The sequence below is a fragment of the Protopterus annectens genome, chromosome 1.part2, assembly GCF_019279795.1.
Source record: "Protopterus annectens isolate FY-2018-M chromosome 1.part2, PAN1.0, whole genome shotgun sequence".
In the NCBI taxonomy this organism is placed as follows: Eukaryota; Metazoa; Chordata; order Ceratodontiformes; family Protopteridae; genus Protopterus; species Protopterus annectens.
This window is the reverse complement of record NC_056727.1, coordinates 1,091,287,819-1,091,300,015: the sequence shown is the minus strand read 5'-3', so window position 1 is coordinate 1,091,300,015 and position 12,197 is coordinate 1,091,287,819.

The following is a 12,197-nucleotide window of genomic DNA, read 5'->3' as shown; positions in this document are numbered from 1 at the left end:
AGGCAAGACAGACAGATACACAACTCCTTGCTTGTGTGAGGAAATACCGGCAAATTACAGTACCGCGGACAGCATCGCGGACTGGTAGGTTAGATGTATAATGGTAAAATTGTGTCATGCTTTAAGTACATTAAACCACTACCATGTGTTTGCTTTGCTGACTGTGTAAATCGTGAGGAGTGACAGTGTGTGTAGTGTAGGGAAGTAGACAAAGAACAGAATGCTATGCTTCTCGTGCATGTCATCAGGTTTAATGATGTTGAAAACAAAACAGCAGTTTATATATACACTTTTAGTACAGGTAGTGGAAGGAACAGGGATCATTAACACAAAGAACTGAATAATGATTACAGACTATTTAGCATGAACTACTCAGATGGATGGATACAGAGTCATGTTTTACTGTAAATTACTGTAAATAGAATGTTCAGCACTGGCTGTGGCTACGTGTGCACTTCATGTTTTACTTTCCCTAAAACCTGCTATCACAGCTACATCATGTTCAAAAATTATTCCTTTGAGTAATGGTCACAGACTACTTAACATGAACTACTCAGATGGATACTGAAACTGCAGCACATACTGGCAAAATACCATTGCAGTAGGGATATAACGGAAAAGTACCCATAGCAGTCATAATATGTCTCTAATTTTAATTTATTATATAGTTTTAATTTTAAAAACAACTTTGTGAAATATGACACTGCTGTGCCATGCTGAACACTGCTTAAACATGCTAATGGCTACTGCTATTTGCCCAGTGCTAAGCTTAGTTAAACCTTGATTGTGTGAGTTTAGCTCTGCTTAGCTGGTTTGTGCATTGCTAGGCGACACAGAGCTTTTTGAATGTTGCTCAGTGATGTGTAAGGGTGGGAAAACAGCCTATATTAAGGCCAATAGGCAGGAATTCTGTGCCATTGATTGGAGTCTCATCATCTGTTGATATGGCAGGCAGTGTTGGTAAAGGCACGTGCTTTTGGATGCAGGTATGGGGTGTTCAGGAGTCCAGGATCTTTGTTGGGCTCCTGATAAAAATGATGAACCCAGGCTGATGCAGGGTGGTTTCCAGGACTCAGAATGTAAGGCAGAGGCCTTTGACTGGTTGACCAGGGAACTCACCAGTACTACTGGTATCCCCTGCACAGGTGAGTGGTGTCACCACCATTTTGGTGACCTCAAAAGGAGAACGAGGGGAACCTTGGACACCTGGGTCCAAGAGGCATGAGCTGGAAATGCCCCACAAATATGTAAGTATGCTTTCCACTCTTTTATCAAACTGAAAGCTGAATGTCTGCAAAACTGGTATGCATAATGGTGTGCTTCTCTTGTAACAGCTACAGCTGAGAGGGCTCGCAATGTCAAGTCCCATGTCATGAGCCTGAGCAGGTTGCACTGTGAGTGGGGTGAGTACAGATTCATTATGCTAACTGTAGTGCAATAAACAAGAAAGAGCAAAGCATTAACTGCAATAAAGTATACACAATAAAAACTGTAGTGCAGTAAATGGACAAGTAGAACTCTAGTGCAATAAATAGGCAATTAGAGCTGTAGTGCAATAAATGAACAATAATAACTGTATTGCAATAAACAATAAACGATACCAATAACAGCAAACAAAATGGTGTACACCAGAATTATATTGTCATAACCATTACAGTAGAGCTGTATGCATTGCTTGTCTATGGTAAGGTTGCTGCAGTCAAGTGTAACACTGCCTCCAGGGCAATAGCAGTCACGTAATGCTCTCTGTTCCTCCTATTCCAGATAATAAAGGTATATGGGTGAGGTAGCCCGCTCTATGCAAATATTGTGTGTGGACTTCACAGACACTTATCAGCAATACCAATAAAGTGTTAAGCAGCATTGTTGATTTCTACAGAAATCTGTTTTCATAACTGCAGTATGGCTGTGTTCCATGCATGTGTGTTTTACTGTCACTGCAGTCAGGTATAGCACTGTAATAATTCTAGAATGCAAAATGAATTCAGTGATATAATGCTCTCTTTTTTCCCACTCCAGGAACAAAATGTATATGGCTGAGTTAGCCCATGTTATGAGCAGATATGATTGTGCTAACATTTCATAGACAGTTATCAGCAATACCAATAAAGTGTTAAGCAGCACTGCTGATTCTTAAATAAATCTGTCTACATATTTCCAGTATGACTGTATTGCTTTCATGTCTGTACTAAGCTGCTGCAGTCAGTATTACATTTTTTTCAGATGTCCCCTACAGTCACAGCTATTTGAGTTCTATTCCCATGCCTGCCAACTAAGGCATGACGGATGTCTAGTTTGTGTACTGTACACAAATATGCCTCTCAATGCCATGATTTCTCATAATGTAATTAAAACTGCCTAATCTATCTGTCACAGGAATACCAGGAAAACGATTACATGGAATGCAATATATTACCAAATCCACTTACAGAACACCTTGGTAGTTATATAAGTCCACATTATGTAAAAGTATTCTTTGTAGTTATGTACCTGCATTTGTTATTGCTTGGCCCATACTGACCCATTCTAACAGCTTGAGAGATATGTACATGCTACGTCAACTATAGGAGAATTGTAGTTACTGTACTCAGAACTGCCACTATATGCCTGTAGAGTACTTATTATCAGTGTTTTCAGGGTTATAGTCTGCATTGTCAGTAATGGAATGTTTCTCACTCTCTCTCTCCACCCTTTATCTTTATTTATTTATTATTATGGTTTAATATTAATATATTTTGTTTAACTATATTTTTGTAAAATGTGATATATTATTGTTATGTTTTATTATGATTCAGTATTAACATATTTTGTTAAACTAACTGTTTTGTTGGCCTTATGGTTTACTTCTTACTGACATGCTGTTAACATACTGACTGTTATGTTACTTAGTGTTGTGTTAGACATAATATACATTAATATGCATTTGAATTGATAAACATGATGTTCCATTCTGTTAATACCAACAATGGTTTGGCTATTACTAACCTTAACTTATTGCTATACCTTGTTTTCTACAGCATGTCAAGCTAGCCTAGTTCTGGCTGATCCCCCTACCTTGCCTCATCCGGCTGTGGCACCATGTCCCAGCACATCTGGGACCCAGACTGGTGATGCCCCCTCTGCTGCCCCTACTCTACCTGCAACATCAGGAAATACCGCTCCATGGGACAGGGATGGGCCCCTCTGGGAGTGGTGGTGGAGGCAGAGTCATCACCCATGCTGAGCTGCCAGATTTTGGTGTGCAGGTTAGTCTACCATGGGTTTGACTGTTGCCTTCACCAGATTGAGGACATGCTGGCCAACCTGGTGGGCCAGCCTTGCCCTGGTATCCAGCCTCCACCATTGCCACCTTTGGGGCAGTGAGGGAGCAGTGCAGACAGTTCCTTGGGTGGGGATATGAGTCATGCTGCTGCTTTGTTGAGGCACATGGGACTTAGATTCCACAACACCCTCCCTATCCAAGGTGTGCACCCCACCCCCATCATGTGTCATACATGCCCCTGTCTGCTGTCTTGTTTGTCTTGTCTGTCTGCAAATGCATCCTCACTTACCCAACTTACCTCCCTCACACGTATCTACGTCCCTACCCCAACATTTCATTCTTACCTTAAAAAAATGGGCATCTGTCCCTCCAAAAAAAAAAAATATATCATCCCATACATAGCTCTCCATTTCACACACATGTCCACTGGACACATGTAATTTGGTCCAGTTGGTTTGACAATGCAGGTATGTTGTCCTCAACCCACTCTCTGGGGATGAGAATTCAAAGTCATGTACAAATTCTGTCAAAGTACATTGTTGTTTTTTTTACAAAAAATGGATAGTTATGGGTCTTTCCTACACCCTTCCTGCATATCCCTGCCTGACTTTCACTATGTTTTTCCCCCTGCTTGCACCCCATTTCACCACTTTCTTATCTCTCCATTTTTCTTTTCTTTAGATTTTCTTTTAGCGCAATGCACCATGTCTCACAGCTTCAGTGTGCTAAATAGAGCTATATTGAATATATGTGATTTTAAAATTGTAATACACATTTACAAAATAAACACCTGTCCCATATTTCAAACCCAAGACCATCGCATCTGCAGACCACTGCATTAATCTCCCATGCCACACAACTTTTAATTAAAATGGGTGGTTTAAATAAAATATAGTAATGGCTTGTTACAATCATTAAGCATATTTCAGCAGAGCTGTGAGCAGCACAGCACAAACTTGATTTAAAATTAATGGAAAAAATGGGAGTGTAGCTTGGACTCTGGTGCAAGAGTACACCATAGAAAGCCAAACACATAATAATTGATGTAACTGAGGCCTGTGATAGCAGGTAAATGTGCCCTTTTATTAGCAACATGTAGAAAGACACCTGCTAAGGCATTAATGGCAAAATACATGTTCAACTGGCACCCTGGTGCAGAAATACATCCATATAAAGCCACGCACATTCTAATGGAAGGAGAACATGTTTGTCACAGCCTGTATATATGCACATACATCTTGCAAGTACACCTGCTGTAGCAATGACTCATTAGTTCAGTCAAATGTCTTTCAAGCAGTACAGTTTGCCACACACAATCCTGGGTTCAAATCCAGTGGTGTGTAGCACTGGAATTATAGTATTGTTATATTTATCCCCCATGTCACTGAAGAACACAATAAACATGTGGCCTAGTACTCTATAAGTGATACTGTTGCCAAACATACTTACCTTAAACACATGCCTTAATTGGACTGGAAAAGTCAGCCTCACTCTACCTCTGCCTCTACAACATGACTGACACAGCTCTCAGAGTTACTCCTACAGCTTGTTTTCCTCCAAAGTGTTCACAGTCTCTGCCTATGCCTATTACCTGCAGCAGCAGCTGCAGCCTGAAGCACACCCATCTCTATGTAAATGTTGCTGTTACAGACCTACCCTCTGTGATGAAGTAGTCTCCTCACCCCAATAATGTCCAGCACAATATATCAGAAAGGGTCCCTAGGTTAAGAGAGAATCACCTGCTGATGAGAAGCATGTTAAAAAGGCAAGCAGCTGGCTATGGGAAACTAGTCTGTATGAGACTTTCCTCACACAGAACATGTGTATGCAAAATATTACCTATCACTTATCAGCAGAGGAGTACTGCACTCCATCAGGTATGTAACCATTATTTTACATCAAGATGCAGATGTGTGAATATACTTAATGGGAATAGGGATCACTGCAATAAGCCATTCTTAGAACTGTGATAATGACATGTCAATGATCTCCAGATTTCTTACACATACACGGGATGTACAATACCTCAAAGGTGGAATGTATAATGTCAGGGTGGCACACTGGGCTTGTGGGACTCTCCCTTTATAGTGGTTGTAATCACACACTGCTATTTATTTGGCACAGTTCTTTCACATATTATCAGGGGGGTTGGCCCTTGGAGACACACTACAATAGACTCCAGAGTGGGCTGTATGATCGTATAGCACTGTCATGGCACTCACAGGAATACCTGATTATTGATAGTATTCTAGTTGTATCCACACACGTAGTATGTTTGCACACTGTGGAATATGACATGTGTGATCAAGCAGTGGATATTGCCAGCCATTCTGTCCTTGCTGTATCTCTACATAGTGTATTTCCAAGTATGTGAACCTGACATGTGTTCCCATATTGTTGTCTTTCAGGAAACATGTATGCACAATGCTGTGCAGCTTTCACAGATGCAGAGACTGAGTTGATACTGGAAGGGCTACATCAGCACCATGAAGTCCTACTATCCAGGGGGAGGCACAATAGGGAAAAATGGGAGGCATTGTGGGCTGACCTTATCCATGATGTCAATGCACAGGTCATCAAGAGACAGCATATGAGCAGATGCAACACCGTGCAATGGACATGATCAGTGCTGCATGCAGAACAGCAGCAGGTGTAGCCAGGGATCATGGCACTAGCGGTGGAGGGCCTGCAGTGGAACAACCACTCTCAGCCACAGAGAAAATGTTGGCAATTCTAGGCACACACAAAAGCTCCCAGGCATCCATCACACCCTACATCATGGATGTGGGTGCTACAGTTTCCATGGCTGAGAAATGTGCAGGTAAGCTCAGGTTGATCAGCACTGCAATACTGTAGCATTCAGTGTGTGAGGGTGTACATAGTCTTACGTGGGTGTCAGGTCTGTTTGTTTTGGGGGGGAGAAGGGTTTAACTACAGTTTGAATGTCATGCTCAGATTTTGACCACTATAAAAATGAATACAGTAACTACTGTAAATGTGAGATATATGGATGTATTCCCATGTAGTTGTGGAACATGTGGGGGTATTGACATTATCTCTCCCTCAACTTTTCACAGGTCAATCCTGTGGTTCTGCTCCTGATAAGCATGACACTGTTTTATGACTGGTGTATGTTTACAGCATTTTAATCCCTAGACTGTCATCCCAGGCCTGCTGCTTGCATTATGTTCCAAAAAGTCACCAACTCGTTGGAATACACACGGCAACACAACACTTTAATAAAAAAATAGTAAAAATATATAAAACATGTGAGTGCTTTCACAGAGTCCTCTCTGCTTCTGCAGACATACTACAGTAACTGCTGCTCTTGTTTAAATAATGATATATCTGCTGCCTGCATTGCTGTTCTGTTGGCATGATTGCCAAATGCACACATATTGTCTGACTGTGCACATGTTAGACTCATACCTATGACTTGTAGGTGTGACCACACTGACAGATGTGATAGCATTGTTATGACAGTACAGTGTCATGTGTGTCACCTGTGCAGAGTCTACACTAATGTCAACAGTGTACCTCACTGTTGCTGATGAGATTGCAGTGTAATGTAAGTTTATGTACAAGTAACTGCAGCTGTTAGTGGGAAGAGTACTTTCTTACAGTACTACTATATGAGGTTGGGTTATCAACAGGTCTGTCATAGTGAGAACAGTGTATAGAGCCTTACATATATCACAACATAGTACTGCAAAGCATAATAGTGCAGGTAAAAATGTACTGCTTTTTCCTTTCTTACCTTAGATGACTGGGGGTTGGTCTCTGTCCCCTACACAACCTGATGTCAGTGTCTTCTTAGACTCTCATGATTATGGTAGCCACAGTGTGGAACAGATGGGGGTTTCAGGGGCTGAATCTGTCCTGGAGGTTGACATCCTTCTGCCCCCATTGTCACCGCACAGTGTGCCCACACATACCCAGCCCCAGAGATCACAGATATTAGACAGTCAGAGGGTGGAGACATTGAACAAAAAGTGTGACAACTATGAGTCCAGTGAGTGTAGACACTGGCCATAGCCAGAGAACTGGCGAGGTCTCACACAGGTGGATTGACAGGGGGGTTTGTAGAAGGCCTGCTGTCTGTCCACCAACTGTTGCAGGAGTCACATCACTGGTCACTCGGCACATGTTTCAGGCCTTCATGTAAGCATAGGCAAGTTCTGAGCAGAATACCAGACATATAATTAGGGTTATAAATGCAGCACAGTCTGATATCTGTGACTGCCTCCATCATATCAGGGACACCCTGGATCAGTTGACTGATGCAGTGGATAGAAGGTGGGCTGAGACAATGTCTGTCTTGGACTGCACATTGTCTGTGCTGCAATGTGTGGTTGGAGTTGAGCATCAGACTCATGGATGTAGGTCTGCAACCCCATCTGCTGAGAGTTCATGTGGCCATGCACAATCATGCTCCCATAGTGGCAGTACATCCAGGAATATAGAGGGGAGTGTCCACACCATGACATGTCAAGCCATTGGCTTGTGGGGCTGGGAATTCCTGTGGGGGACATGGTCCCAGCAGACAGCAGCCACCATCGGGTACTAGCACCACTTCTGACCCTGGGCATGGAAGTGCCAGTGCAACTCCTGGCAGTGCCAGTTCCCATGTTTGGGGCCAGAGACAGTGAACTGTCTACTCTACCATGTATGGTCTAAAGCTGTCCAACATACATGCATGTAGGGCTAGCACTGAGTTTGACTGTGTACACGCACACACTCACACACCACTGTCAAATGCAGGTCATCTACAGACATGCACACAGCACCTTTACATGGCACATCTTACCTGCTTGCCTTCCTGACTCACACATATGCTGTCGACCGTTTAGGTCAGCCTAGGCATCCTGCACCCCCACACAACAGCCTGTGCAAGTGATGATACCTGTGCCACATCCCTGTCATCCTTGCCATTGATACAGGGAAATTAAGCTATATGTCTGATGCACAGGGTGACTATATTAGTTAACATGTACTTGTGTAATGCAGTATTGTTTTATGATGCCACTTGTAATGGTTACCGACAGATACTGTATGCTGCTATTTGTCACGAGTGCGCCACATACATTTGTGTACCTTATGTTGTATGATGGCTCTATATTTATTTTATTTTTATTTTACATTTGTTGACCAGGCTAGTCTAACTGGATACATGTCCATTTTCAGTAGAAGCCCGGGGAGAAAAGCTCCAAAGAAAAAAAATCAAAATAGTTGAAACACTAATAAAGGTTACAATAATGTAGGCAAAGTACATATTTGTATACATTGTTACCATTCATTTAATATGACAATACAATTTAGGAGATCACATAAGATAAAATAAATTCTGAAGAAGTAATCTTACAGATGGTTACTTAATTTACAGTTCCTGGTTTCTCTGGTAATAAGGGAGAAGAAACTTAGTCAAAGAAAGGTAGTAGAAGTAAAAGTGTTAATAAAAATCAGTCAAAGGTTAGTCAGGGTTACAACAAGGGCATAACCGGTGTGTTTTAAGGTGAATTTTAAGTTTTTGTTTGAAAAGTGTTAGGGAGGATAGTGATGTAAGTTCACTATGTAGAAGGTTCCAGTTTTTCCCAACTGTGTTTGAGAAGAGAGAGTCACCTGCCATGTTATTGGACTTACTTGTGCAAACTAGTAGTTTATTTGAAGAGTGTAAGGTGTTAAGGTTTTTATAGGGGGTGATCAGGCTGGATGGTATTGGAGTATTATGAGGATGGTAATGGGTCTTATGGGCAATTGTAAGTTGGTTAAAATTAAGCTGATTCTGAAGTTCCAGCCAACCAAGTTGTTTTAGATTCTGACAGTGGTGGGTTCTGAAGGGTTTTCCAGTGGCACATCTGGCAATATTATTGTATGATTTAGCCAGTTTTTGAAGATTATTTTAGACAGATTAGTATAAATAGGAGAGGCATAGAGAAGTGTTGAGATTAGATGGGAGTTGGCAATAGTAGATCTAGCTAATGGAGTAAGGAACTGTTTGATCCTATAGAGGGAGCCAATTTTTTTGTTGACTGTTTTTACTGTGTTGTTAATAGGAGTATCAAAGTTAAGGTTGTTGTAAATTGTAACTCCTAGGATTTTGATTGTTAAATCAGGTGATATGAGTGTACCATTGTTAGATGTGACTGAGAAATCTATTGGGGTGGACTTACGGGTAAGAGTAAAGAGAAGGAGCTTTGTTTTTTTTTTTGGATTCAAGAGGAGGCAACGTTGAAGAAACCATGTTTCTACTACGTTAAACACTTTTTGAGTTAAGGATTACAGTTCAGATGAGGAGTTGGCTGAGCAAATAATTGTAAAGTCATCTGCATATTGTATACAAGTAACATGAGGAATTGCTATGTGAAGATCATTGATGAAAATTGAGAATAGGAGAGGGCCTAAAATGGAGCCCTGAGGGACACCTAAGGTGACTGGTAAGTGTGAAGATAGGTTATTCTCCCAGAGCACAGCTTGCTGCCTATTAATAAGGTAGGAACCAAACCATTTTACATGATGACAGGTTTGTCATGGACCTGTTTCTGTTTCAGGGGTCTGTTGGAATAATCCATGAATACACAGTGGCAATGAAGCAGCACAGGGTGGCATGTCAGCACACCAGAAATATGTCTTCAGCAAGGTACAGCACTATAAGTGCATGGCTCCATATGTTCATATGAGTATAACAGGCTAATAAGGACAATGGCAGCATTCAGCATACATATTCATCCCTAATCTGTGAACAGGTCTGCTACCCTTGATAAGTGTCACCTGGGTTTTGGGAACTCACACATCTACAAGCTGTGGTGATGGAGATGACTCATCTACAAATATCTTGTGTCCAGCACAGTTTCCTGACACAAGTTATGATTGTCGTGCTCTGCATCCCATTTTGTAAACTGCACATGATGTGTGTCACAGAAGATGTGTACTTCACATATATGGGGGGGGCCTGTTTCATGTAGGGTGTACTGTTTGTGTTACATACCTGTCTCTCCAGTGTGTAATATGTAAGCCATAGTGATGCTGTAGATTTGTAGGACAGATGAGACGTGTTAGTCCTGTCATAGATACGCGGGAGGTACACAGTGGGATCCAAGATCTCCCTGTATGGAGCCATACACATCCCCTCCAAAACATGTAGGAGACAGACTATACATGTATGGCCGTGACATGGACTCCATAAGACATGTTATCTACAGTGTGTATTGGTGTACCATGGAACCTTTGTGGCTGCTACAGTTGTAAGATATGCCTGTGCAGTGACATAGCAAGGGTGCCATTGCACATGATGATAGTTGTAATGAATGCCACAGTCAGTATAGCAGTGACAGCCTGGGATTTACATCTCAAACCTGTTGGTATAAGTTATACAACAGTGAATGCATCACCACATCCTACTGACCAGTGAAAGTCAAAGACTACATTACTCTCTGTGTCCATAACTCCATGTGTAATGGAATGGCTCAATTGTGTGCGGTGTGTAGACACTACAATATTTTGCAGGGGTGGATGATTTCCTACAGGATAGTATTATGCAGTAATTGGCATTTAGTCTTTGTCAATGGCTCAGACAACAACTGACTGTGTCTTAGGCCATCCTGGATAACTGTTGGTTCTGTGTGGGATTCTATGACACCTCCTAATATGCAATCACCTACTAATGTACTTAGTTAGAGGTCAGTGACAGTGGCTGTGACTGTAGAGAGGGAATAGGTAGATGGGGTACACCAGTAATGGAGGATGGTGAACTGCACTGGTGACTGGTGTCATTCCAGCATAGGTCTCCCAGTGCTATCTTCCTAGATTATGACTGTCAGACACTTATGTATCCACCAGCTGACATAACACTCTATACATGACATACACAGTTTACAGCAAGACCTTCTGGCCTAATATTGTCATACACCTTGTCAGGCCATGCTTGGTGGAGTGAGACATATGTCCAATATCCATTGTATAGTTTACAGTCAATGGGCTCCGGCAGTTAGTCAGAAGGCATAATCTGGCCTTGAGTAAAAATAACAGTGTTTGATCCAGTGTCAGTAGGTGTACAACAGTGTTAGTGCTCATATCCATGCTAACTCCTATCATGGAATTTGAGGTGAAATGACTCAGAGATCTGGGGACACCACCTGGCACTACATGCTAGTTGTCTTCTGTGCAAGTACATATTGCAGTCACTTCCAGCATGTTACAAGAAGAGAGTCATGCAAGGTGTTTATACAGAGCACAGACAAACATGTTAGGGAAGAGTACTATGTGCACACAGTGTTACACAGTTGTGCTGCGGCTCACTTGCCCAAAGGATGGTGCAGGTCCTTACCTACAATGCCCTGCAGCAGTGCCTTGACATCCTCACACAGGGAACCAATATATTGCATCATGTGTTTACCAATATGGGTGACCAGTACAGCTCCCACAATGTGAGGTCCTCCCGGTGGGATCTGGCCACAGATCAATCTCCTTAGAGCTACCAGCATGTACCCCCCCTTTCAGACAACCAAGACATATATGTCAAGAAGGCCATTTATTAGCTCTTGTGAGATGGTTGACATAGCTTGACTGCAACTCCACCTTCAGATGGGACAGGCAAGTATGCAGAGCTCTACACCCATGTAGCATGTCAGCAGCATTACAACTTCTTGAACTCAGCTGTACATGACAGGAGGGACACAGGCAAATCATGGCTCAGAAAATCTGACTGGTGGCCAACTGCCATTAGCAGGCTGTACAATAACAGGTGGACAGTAGTGTGTGACAGTTGGGGTGAGGGCATCCCACCCAACATGGAGGCACTATATCCTCAGCTAAAAGAGGCACATAGTGTGGTTTTGATGGTGTGTAGACTTAGTAAGTGACAAAAGTAGTCACCCACACAAAGCAGAACCACTACACACAGTGTGACCTCAAAGGACAAATCCAGATTGTCGGTGAC